Source organism: Myotis myotis, unplaced genomic scaffold (genome assembly GCF_014108235.1).
Source record: "Myotis myotis isolate mMyoMyo1 unplaced genomic scaffold, mMyoMyo1.p scaffold_m19_p_12, whole genome shotgun sequence".
NCBI classification, from domain to species: Eukaryota; Metazoa; Chordata; class Mammalia; order Chiroptera; family Vespertilionidae; genus Myotis; species Myotis myotis.
The window spans coordinates 18,578,936-18,589,768 of NW_023416316.1; the positions used below are offsets into that span (position 1 = coordinate 18,578,936).

The 10,833-nt window shown below is 41.5% G+C and overlaps 1 long non-coding RNA gene across 2 annotated transcripts; it reads right to left on the reverse strand.

The window, feature by feature from the left end:
• Positions 1-1,258: 1,258 nt before the first annotated feature.
• Positions 1,259-10,351, reverse strand: LOC118667760. 2 transcript variants are annotated; one of them, XR_004971357.1, is made up of 5 exons: positions 10,152-10,351; positions 8,929-9,015; positions 6,343-6,564; positions 2,904-3,018; positions 1,259-1,533 (listed from the first exon to the last, which is right to left on the reverse strand). It is a non-coding gene; the product is annotated as an uncharacterized LOC118667760 (long non-coding RNA). The 2 variants fall into 2 exon arrangements; XR_004971358.1 differs by lacking the exon at positions 2,904-3,018.
• Positions 10,352-10,833: the final 482 nt, after the last annotated feature.

A 10,833-nucleotide genomic window follows, 5' to 3' on the forward strand; every position in this document is an offset into this window, starting at 1 on the left:
GGTTTTCTCCAATCGGGAACCTCCCGTAATGCCCTCTACCCTTCTTCCTGCTATGCATATGGTATGGTCATGCCATCCGGTCAGAAGGAGTGGCATGATCGGGACTTTAGGAAAGCTCTTTCATGTGTCCATCACTGTGCTAGCTTCCCTCCCCCCCCCCCAAAGATTATAGTGTTTAATCATTGCAACAACGCAGTGAAGCAAGCGTTCGTATCCCTGGTCTGTGCATGGGGAAAGCCAGACATTGTGTAATGTTCCTGAAGCCACACAGCTAGGAGCTGGATGAAAGAAGAGCACATCCTATGCTCAGGCTAATTGAAACTTGGTTATGTTTAATAGAGCCCTGTTTCCCACCCCACAAAAAAAGCTGTCACAGACTAAAACATAAACAGATTCCTGAGGTGCTTACCTTTATTGTGTAAATACTTGAGCATCTACCGTGTACTCCACTATGGACATCAAGTCCTACAAGGCTGAGCAGGGAAACTAGTGGGATGGAGTGGGGAGAGAGGGACAATAGATAGTGAACGACTCATAGGTGGGTTTAAAAGAGCAAATGTATTCTCGTGTAGCACCTTCTTCAGGGGAGATGCACAGAAATTGAAATAGCATGTTTGCAATAATGCTACAAACCACAGGATGGAAGAATCCCAGCTGCAAAGCTGTTTCCTGAAACCTTCCCAGGGAGAAACAGCCTGTTCCCCGAGCCTGTAACTATCCTCAAGGTTGGGCCATACGTGTAGGTTCAGGTGGAGAATGAGGCGAGTGTGCAGATGATTTTCAGGACAAATAGCAGTTGTTTCCCAGTGCACTTTCTTTTGGGAGAGGGGCCTACTTTTAGGGATAAGGAGCAAAAAAATTTCAACTTCATTTTGTGCTGTAACAGAGTATCATCCTTCACCTAGCAGACCTCCTGAGGTATGACTTCAGGTCCCCATGTGGCTTTAAAAAAAAAAGTTTCTATTGATTTCCAAGAGGAAGAGGGAGGGAGAAAGAGATAGAAACAGCAATGATAAGAGAGAACCATTTATAAGCTGCCTTCTGCATGCCCCACCCTGGGAAATTGAACCATGATCCCCCTTCTGCACCTCCACACCCCTCCCATTCATAGGTTGACGCTCAATCACCAAGGCCCACTGGCAGGGCATGTGGCCCTTTTTCAAAAATATATTTTTATTGACTTTAGAGAGAGGAAGAGAGAGGGAGAGAGAGTTAGAAACATCAATGATGAGAGAGAATCATTGATCGGCTGCCTCCTGCACGACCCCTACTGGGGATCAAGCCCGAAACCCTGGCATGTGCCCTTGACTCAGCATCCTTCGGTCCCCAGGCCAAAGCTCTATCCACTGAGCCAAACCGGCTAGAGTGGAATCACAAATGCCTTTAGCTCTGTTGTGCATACATTCTAGAGACTTCTTGGCAGGGTCTTTAAAGTATGCTCACATATTCTTCAGATTTCATCTTTGCAAGCATAGCTTCATGGAAAAACATCACATTCCAAGTGTGACTGGGAAGTTTCATTCACCACAGTAGCTGCCAATAACAAGTAGGGAGTTTATTGTCACTCCAGCGAGCTCATCAAATCTAAATGACATGTGTTCCCTGCAGTTTCAGCTGATTCATTTCCGTAAAATGCAAGTGATGCTATTTACAAGATATTCAAAGACCAATTTAAGAATCTAAACTATAGTGGAATTAAATATATAATAGTTTTAAATTTAATATATATCATCAGAGTCTTAGCAGGAATCAAAATGGCATACTCAAAAGGGTTCCTCTGAATATAATATTGTGAAGCACGTATTTAAGAGACATGGGCATGGTTAAGGGAACCACCAATGGATGGAGAGGCACCTAGGAATTGTCAATGTCAGGAAAGTTTTGCTGCCTCAGGCAGAAGGGGCCAGGAGTAGAACTTGGAGGTTGGGGCCCAGGAAGAGGACTGTCCTAACAGGACCAGTCGCTGTAGGAATGCAGCAGCTCAGTACAAAGGCTTGGCGGAAATGCCCCCAACTCTCTCTCCTTCCATCCTCTGGCTACTTGCTGGTGCTGCCCATTGTCTAACCCCAGCCAGAAGGCAGTGGGTGAGGGAGTCTGGGAATACTCATCATTGAGGTCAGCCTCCTGGGGATCCATGACAGACAGAGAAGTGCAGAGACTTATCTTGGGGTAGCTTATGCTAACTGATTTCATATGTTACTCTGCAAAGCAGAGTAGTGCAACAGAATAAACCTAGATTTTGATGTCAGAAAGATCTGGATTCAAATTCCACCTACTAATGGTAAGATCTTGGATCTTTTCTGGACAGCTTCAGGAGAGTTCCATCTTACCCTTTCTGAGTTTCAGTTTCTTCATCCAGTAAAATGGAAATAGTAATAACTTCCAATAATAATAACAATAATAATAGGAAATAACAATGATTTACCTAATTGAGTGATTGTGAATATTAAACAAGTTGACCAAGGGAAAAAGCCAGACACGGTGCTTGACACATGAAATGGATTTGTTGATTTCCTCCAGTTAGCCCTCCTTCCGTTATCCCTTATATGGTGAGATGACTGCCATGTGGAGGTTGGAGAACCAGTTTGACCATTTTTCTCTTACTGGGTTCTTGCTGAGAGTCCCCTGTTGACTCATAGCTGGAGCCATGGGCAGGACTGTGTTATTCCTGGAAACTTGTTTATTGGGGTCCCCTTGTCAGGAGAGAACCACCCATTTTTCTGGCGTCACTTTTCTGAAGAAAACTTCATGGGACATCCTCAGGCGAATGCCAATTTTACCACATTCACAGGGACACTGGTTCTTAGGGAACTGTTCCCGGGGGACCATTTCTTTAGCAAGTGTCATTCCCTGTACACAGGCAGATACCCAAAATGCGTCTCCTTTCTCCTGGTGTACGTTACCTTTTGAAAAGGCATCAGCTACTTTTGTAAGATCTCGGCCAATTCAGTTCCAGATAGGGCAGTCTCCTTCCAAATTGAAGCCACCAACGAGGCTTTGTATTGTTGTTGTTTCTTGCTAGTTTGGGAACATGGGAATGTTTGGTTACTTGTGAATTTTGATTGGACCCTTGGGAAGGGTTCCCGTGATAGAAAAATAAGAAGCCATAACAGTTGAATGGTTATTTAACTATTCATTGGTTCAAACTAGCATTTGTGTGCAGGACATAATCCCTAATTCTCATATCCATCCTGTAAAGTTGTTCTTATTTTCAGTTGAGGGAACTGAGGCTCAGAGAGATAGGTGGAAATCTGCAGTTAGTAAAAAGTGGAGCTGGGCTAGAGACCATAGTTCTATCTGAATTAAAATACAGAGATCTGTTTATCTTTATGATGGTTGCACAGAGTCAGTTGTAATACCTTCATCCAGATATAGCCATCTAAAATCAAGTGACAAGGCTGTGAGTTTCCTCATGATAAGGGGTAAGTCTTATTCATTTCTCTATTTCTTACAGTTAACCACTACCCCTGCCCTAAAGTGGGTGCCTGTTTTAATGTTTGTTGAATAATAAAAAAAAAAAGATTGACTGAATGAGTCATCAATACAAAGATATTTTTGTCTCCATGTAGCATTTTTCTAATGCATATTTATATTTCATTTGACAGTGTTTGAAAATTGTATAATATTCCCCTTCAGCATAACTTGCAGTGTGGAAATGCTTCCATATGCGAGATGTTTCTCATTTGACTGAGGGAGAAAAAAAGACTAGGAAAAACATCACATAGTGGTTAAGCATTCATACAAACACATCTTATAGTATGGACTGTTCATGAATGGTATATTTTGGAAGGATGATTTTGCAAAAATATTGAAGTAGACATTCAGTTTGGATTGATATGGGTTAGGAAAATGTTCTCATGCAGCTAATACAGTTTTGTATTAATCCACTATGTTGTAGAAGATATAGGGCAGGGGAGAAGGGCATGAATCCTGGAGCTGTTAATTCATTACTTAATTGCTATGTGACTTGGGCAACTTGGACATCTATCTATGTCTTAGTTTAACTTCTGTGTACAATGGATAAGAATACCATATCCCTCATGAGAGGTTGATAGAATTAAATTAATTAATTCAGGAGGAGTTCTTAAAACTGTGCCTGATAAATGGCTCAATAAATGTTATTATCCCCAAGCCCCATGGAATCCAGTTTGGAAAAGTCACATGTCTTTCACCTCTCCATCACCATCATCTCTACCTTATTCAGGAGCTCATCAAATCTTGCCTGACTTACTGTATCCTTTAGCTCAGCCTTCAATGGCCACTGGAGTGAATCCCTGAAGACTTAAATTAAACCAGGCCCTTCACCTTCAAGCAGTGCCATCATTCCCTATCAACTTCAGGACTAAGTACAACACCCTTGTGACATTCAAGGTCTTTATGAACTCAGTACTTTTTCCTCCTCTGAACTCATCTCTCTTCATTCCCATATGCATGACATACTGCAAGTACCAGCATCTGCAAGTAGAAAATATTCTGTTGGCCTAATGAAAAAGTAATAATTGGGTGAGAGGAGTAAGTGAGCAGCTAATTTTACTGATGGATTCAAAGAAGTTTTCAAAGAAGAGATATCTCAGTTGTATCTTGAAGAATAAGTTGATATTGGCCAAGCAGGGTAGGGTAGAATGTGACTGGTTGGATCACCTAGAATGAGGGAAGGATGTGTGCATTGGAACAGGAAAACAAGGTGTATCCATGAAATGAGAACTTGTCTAGTCCTGAGAGGGATGAACTAGGGGATGCTTAAATGTGGGAGTGAGGGAGAGGGGAGCATCAAAAAGGGCCCTTCAATCTGTCATGAATGCCTGGATGGAACACTGATATTGTTAATGGAGATGAGGGATATACAGGAGAATAAATGTGTGTGTGTGTGTGTGTGTGTGTGTGTTGAATAGGAAATATTAAGTATCTGTTTTGTACACACACATATTCAAAAGTCATCTGGAAATGTTCATTACTAAACTCCTAATCTTGTTCCCAATCCCACCTCCAGACTATTTCCTGGCAAATTTTCACTTCTGAGCAAACGGCAATTATGTTCTTTAGAATCCTGACATGCTGTCTCTCTCTTACATTCTAAATTTGATGCTTCATCAAGTTCTGCTGCCTTATTTTTCCCCCCAAAATATATCTATCTAGCTTATGACCATTTCTCATCATCTTTGTGGCTACCACTCTCATTAAAACCACCATCTTTCATGGGATTACAGGCACACTCAGAGATACTGGGATTCAAGACCACCGAAGTAGAGCAAGCATCACAATAAAGTGGGTTGTCATTTTTTGCTGGTGGAGGGCCTTCAACTTGTGAAAAACATAACATCTGTGAAGCACAATAAAGCAAAGCACAATTAAAAGAAGTCTGTCTGTGTTGAAATACTGTCCTAAACTGCCTCCCCTGCTTCCCACCTTGCCTTCCTTTGGCCCATTTTTAACACAGTAGCCAAGAGTGGTTCTCTTAAAAAGAAGGCAAATCATGATGTCCATAGCCTCCCAAGCACATCCCTTCTTGCTCCGAGTAAAATGTAATGCATGTCCAGTGCAACGCATGACTCAACCCTCTCAGCCCTTGTCCCCATTGCTACTCAGACTTCTTCTAGTCCAGCCCTCTCTGTCACCACTCTGCCACACTGGACTTCTTAGTGTTCCTCAGACATGCCTGGTATCTTTCTGCCTCTGAGACTTTCCAGCAACTGTTCCCTTGCCTAGAATGATTTTTCCTCAGGTGCCCACCTAATCATCTCCTTCATCTCCTTCAGATCTGCCCTCCAAAGTTATCCACTCAGTGATGTCTCCTCTAGTTACCCTATCTACACTGGTGGCTCCCTTTTACCTCTGATCTCCCAATCTCTCCCCCACTTCTCTGCATTTCTTTTCTTTAGCACATATGACTGTCTATCATACTCTCTATTTTACTTTTATATTTTATCTATTGTTTGTCTCCATCCCCCTTGAACCTATAGTATACATTGCATGATGGCACTGATTCCTGTATCATTCCCCTCTGTCCCCTGTCCCTAGAACAGTGCTTGACCACAAGTTGCTCAGTGGGTATTTGCTGAATACAAGAATGAATCCAGGTGGGGACTATGGCAGTATGTTGCTGCAGGGATCTGGTACTCAAGAGGCAGATGTGGGTTAAAGATAGATTCGGGGATCCTTAGCAGCGAGGTGACAGATGTGTGGGAGTAGCTAAAATGAACGAAGGAAAAGATATTAGTGAGATTAAAAAAAAGACCAACATAAAACGGGAAAAATAATAATTAGACACTATGCAGATTAAAGTGGCAGAGTTGAGAGCAAATGACTGGGATTACAGGCTAGAGTTAAAAATCTTTCACTTACCAGCTTTATGACTGTGGGGAAGCGACTGGATAATTCTTGGCCTCCTTATTCTCACAGGTAATTGTAAAAAAAAAAACACAAAAAAACCCCTTCATTTCAGAGGGCTGTTAAGAAGATTAACTAATAAAATGTGTTAATCAATTAGCAGAAGGTAACAAATAATATAGGTTGTGGTTGGTGTTGATATTAACTCCTTCAAATGATCAAATCCAGGAAAGAATCCTGAAAAATAGAAGTATGGGAACATAATGGAAGATAAGAGAGGAGAGGTCTTCAAGAAAGAGGGGCAGTAAACTCTGTAGGTGTTGGTCTGCGGTCAAGGCTAACATTTTAAGAAGCACACAAGGCCCTGGGGTAGAGCTATTTGAGAAAACAGTTTCATTTGAATCAAAAAGTCACAATCCCATATTTTAAAATGAGCCAATGTTTTGCGGAAAATAACAATAATTGTCCTAGAAAAAAAAGTCAAATAAAAACAAAGCAAAACAACACTGGGCCCTCAATTGTGTCCAGCTGACAAATGCAGGAACATGGTGACCCAAAAATTTGCTTCTCTCTGGTCTTTGGGAGATTTACTTGCTCACTAGTCAGAACTCGTTTGCTAGTTTTATGAGATTAAGCTATTGTGCAATACTATTAAGCCAGCTCTGTGGGTGTTTATTTACAGATGGCTGCCATCTTGATTTATTGTCTGTCAAATTATAATTATTAAGGATGGAGTTAATTGTCATTTCAACCACCTGGTAATTACTCATTGTGCTTTCATGTGGTGATAAATCTGTCCTTTACATCAAAATTTGAAGCTTCCTATGATATTTCACTTCCATGTTTATCTCCATTCATGTCTTGTTCAAAATAAGTGATTAACAGAAGCTATTGGACCTTTTTTAGTGTAATCTGTGGACCTTCAAGTAAAAGAATTGCTGATTCTTGTAAATGTTTCTGAGTAGCAGGGCTGGTATAACAAGAATCCAGTGACGTGAGTTACAATAATTAAAATTAAAATAACGAGGCATGCTCTTTCAAAGATTAGTCTAATAAAAAACATTAACAATGCTCCCAGTATATTCCATGCTGCACACCTAGATGATGGTTTCTAACCCTCATTATTTGTTTACCTTATTGTTTACCCAAGTCACATTATCCGTATCCCCTTCTGAACTTTTAGGACAGAATTCAGCAGTCAGTGAGGTTACCCTAGTCTTATAAGGCCTCAGTCACTTTGATTCAGGGCTATGAATGGGATTGCCTGCTTGGTCCCTCTTTAGGGATACTTTTGATAGAACTAATGGGAAGAAAGAGCGGGGAATATATATGTGTCATAGGAGCTGCATCCTTCCTCATATATTTGGTGTCTGTTCCCTTGTTTGTGGACTTGTCCTTTTTCACTTTTCCCCTGTGGGTACATTTTCAGGAGGGTACACAGAATTGGCTAAATTAGCCAGCTGAGGATCAAGTGGAATCTTTCCCACACAGCCTTGGATGCTACTGTGGTGTCATCATCTTTTTCCTCCAGGGAACCCATCAGGCAAGCATGATGTGTCCAGCTTCCTCTAGCTTTTAGACTAAGAGCCTAGAGGAGAAGCCCACATGCCTGGCTCCTCAATATTAGAAGGCAGAGCCACCTTCTAATTGACAGCTGCCAACTTAGAGTCTTTGGTGACCACGAGGTCTCACCTTGGCACTTGCCTTGCAGTGAGACTCAGCCTGGGCTGATTTCTGCTAACACCTCTTTCCAGACAGGAAGCTATATGTCCACTGGGCCCAGAGAAAACCTGTGAACAATGTCTGCTTTCCTTCTCTTTGTAAGATTGTGAATCAGTTAAGCAGGGAAAGCTCAGGGGGCAGATGTGGATATCTAGGACCACCCTGCAGTTTGTCACAAGGCTCAGGAATTTCCTGTTATCTCCTAAGACATATTGATCTGCCATATGAAATTTCCACTTTGGGGCAGTTTTCTGTGGTCAGGTGCCTGACATGGCTTCCCCTGCTCTCCCTTCCTCACTTCTACTCCATGAGGCAAAGACCTCTTCTTACTTACAGGATGTTCTGATCTCTGGTACCTGCCCCCTTCATTCTACCTTCCATAAAGCACTGAGAGAGTTCTCAAAATCTGGCCTCCATCTACCCTCCAATATCATGTTCCTGTGCTCCCCCTCACGGGTGACATTTCAAGGTCTTTACAGTGAAGTTTAAATTGACTACCATGTCTTTTCCTCTCCGTGATATTCATCTGAAGTATTCTTAATTAATCTTCAAAATTCATACGTCAGCAGTCAGATCCTCAGAGGAGTCTTCTGTGATCACTTCCATTCCCCTGCTAATTCTGTTCCTCATTGTATTATGTCTGTACCGTAGATTTCTTTCTACTCTTGCTATATCCCAAAATATGAAATTTTATTTTTGTTTGCCTGTCCATCCCCTTCTCGCATTCTCAAGAGCAGGATCTAGGATGGACTTATTTGTACATCTCCCATTGCCTGTCACCACTAGCACAGGACTAAATATGCAGTGGATACTAGATACGTAGTTGCTGGTGGATTCTAATTAAACAGCTAAAATCTTGGTTGATATTCTTGTACTTACATTAGAGTAGACCAGTATCTTTATGGAAAAATCAGAATGGGCTTCATGGAGAAGTTGACCCTTTATCCAAGACATACATGACAGTTTCTAATTGGAATAAAAGACAGTTAGTCATATCCAAATGGAAAGAAAAGAAGGCTTTGGTTAATAGAAAACATTTTTTTTACTAAATATTAAGGAAATAGGACATGCATTTCTTTTTATGGTCAATGTATATTTTCTCATATATGAGAAATTTCCAGTGGAACTCAAAGGATGTTCCTTCTTTTCTTCTCTCTTTACTCTCTTCCCTCCCTACTTCCCTTCCTCCCTACGTTCTTCCTTTGCCTTCCTTCCTTCCTCCCTTCCTTCCTTCCTTCCTTCCTTCCTTCCTTCCTTCCTTCCTTCCTTCCTTCCTTCCTTCCTTCCAACAATAGACAATCTTGGACAAAACAGAGGCTGCTAACTTCTATAGAGAAAAAGTAGGAAGTCTATTCCTATGTCAATACAATCCTTCTGATGGCAGATTAGGCCATCTCATCCCAACCCAAGATTGTAAGTGAGATACACATTTCTGAGAAACTTCTTTTACTCATTGTCAGCCTGCGGATCAATGTCTCTGTTGGCCTAGCATGGAGACTGGGAATTCTTTCTCTTGTTTGGAATTGAATAAGAACTGTCTTTTCTGAAATAAAAAAAAAGTTCCATATACAACTTGAACTGTTCTACTTCTACTTTGACACCATCAGGAACTTTTCAAGGCAGAGCAGACAGCTGAATTCTACAGTGGTTTGAACATTGTAGTAATAGAGCAGGTGACTCCTCAAGGCCGATCATTCTCTAGGAACCATTAATTATTGTGTGTTGGATTGTATGCATCTATCTACTATCTTCCTATCAGAAAAACACTGCTCAGTATTTGCCTCACAGTCTTGTGGGAGAAGTTGCAGTCTTTGTCCCTCTTACAGGGAACAGTTAAGTAAGAAGAGTTTAAGTGAGAGGTGCAGGGACAGAGATCTGCTCGTGGGCTATGGAATCGCCTTTGGTCTTTCTGATATTAAACTCTATTCTTGAGAACAGAGATTCCTCTTTATCCTGCTTGTCACGATCTCAACACAGCAGTTAAAAGGGAAGGAATAAACAGCATAGCATGTGTAAGTTTCTCAGTAGAAAACAAGCTCTATCATATTTCCTTTCCTTGAGCCGATGGATCCTGAAAGCCTGAGGAAGCAGTATTACTATACCTGGTAAGAACATGTTACTCATCTTGGCCAAGGAGTGGTGGGAAGAACACTGGTCTGAGAGCCAGTGAACCAGGGGTCCACTCTTAACTGGCACTGACTGACCATATCATCTTGGACAGCTCACTTCTTTCCTCTGGCCTCAATTTCCAGCTTTGATATGATGAGATGATCACTAAGGCTTCTCCCGGGTATGATACTCTGAGAAGTTGGAAGCCACAGGAGGAAGGGTGGGTCACATGGCAAACCTCTAAGTCCCATACACACACCCAACTGAGCCTCTGCCAAGAGGTATCTTCTTATCACTATTATCGAAACCTACTCTCAGGGCCATACAATTGTTCATACCCATTGCATTAGTAACTCCACTCCTGGGAGCTTATTGTAAAGAAATAAACTCCTTTGGAAGGAGGAAAAGTTATATTAGCAACAACAAAAAATGTTGTTCATGGTATAATTCGAAATTTTCTGTGAGCTCAGTGTCCATCAGTAGGAGAATGGACCAGGACAGTCAGGCTGTTTCAGAGTTCTGAGAAGGATGTGGAGAAAGGCTTTTCTATCACAAGAAAGAAAAATGTATTTGCTTTGTAGATTGCAAATACTAGTATGTATATGAATAAGTGAAAGGAAAGAGGAACGCTTATCTGTAGTCTACCCTCTATGGCTCAGGCGCTATCCTAAGCAT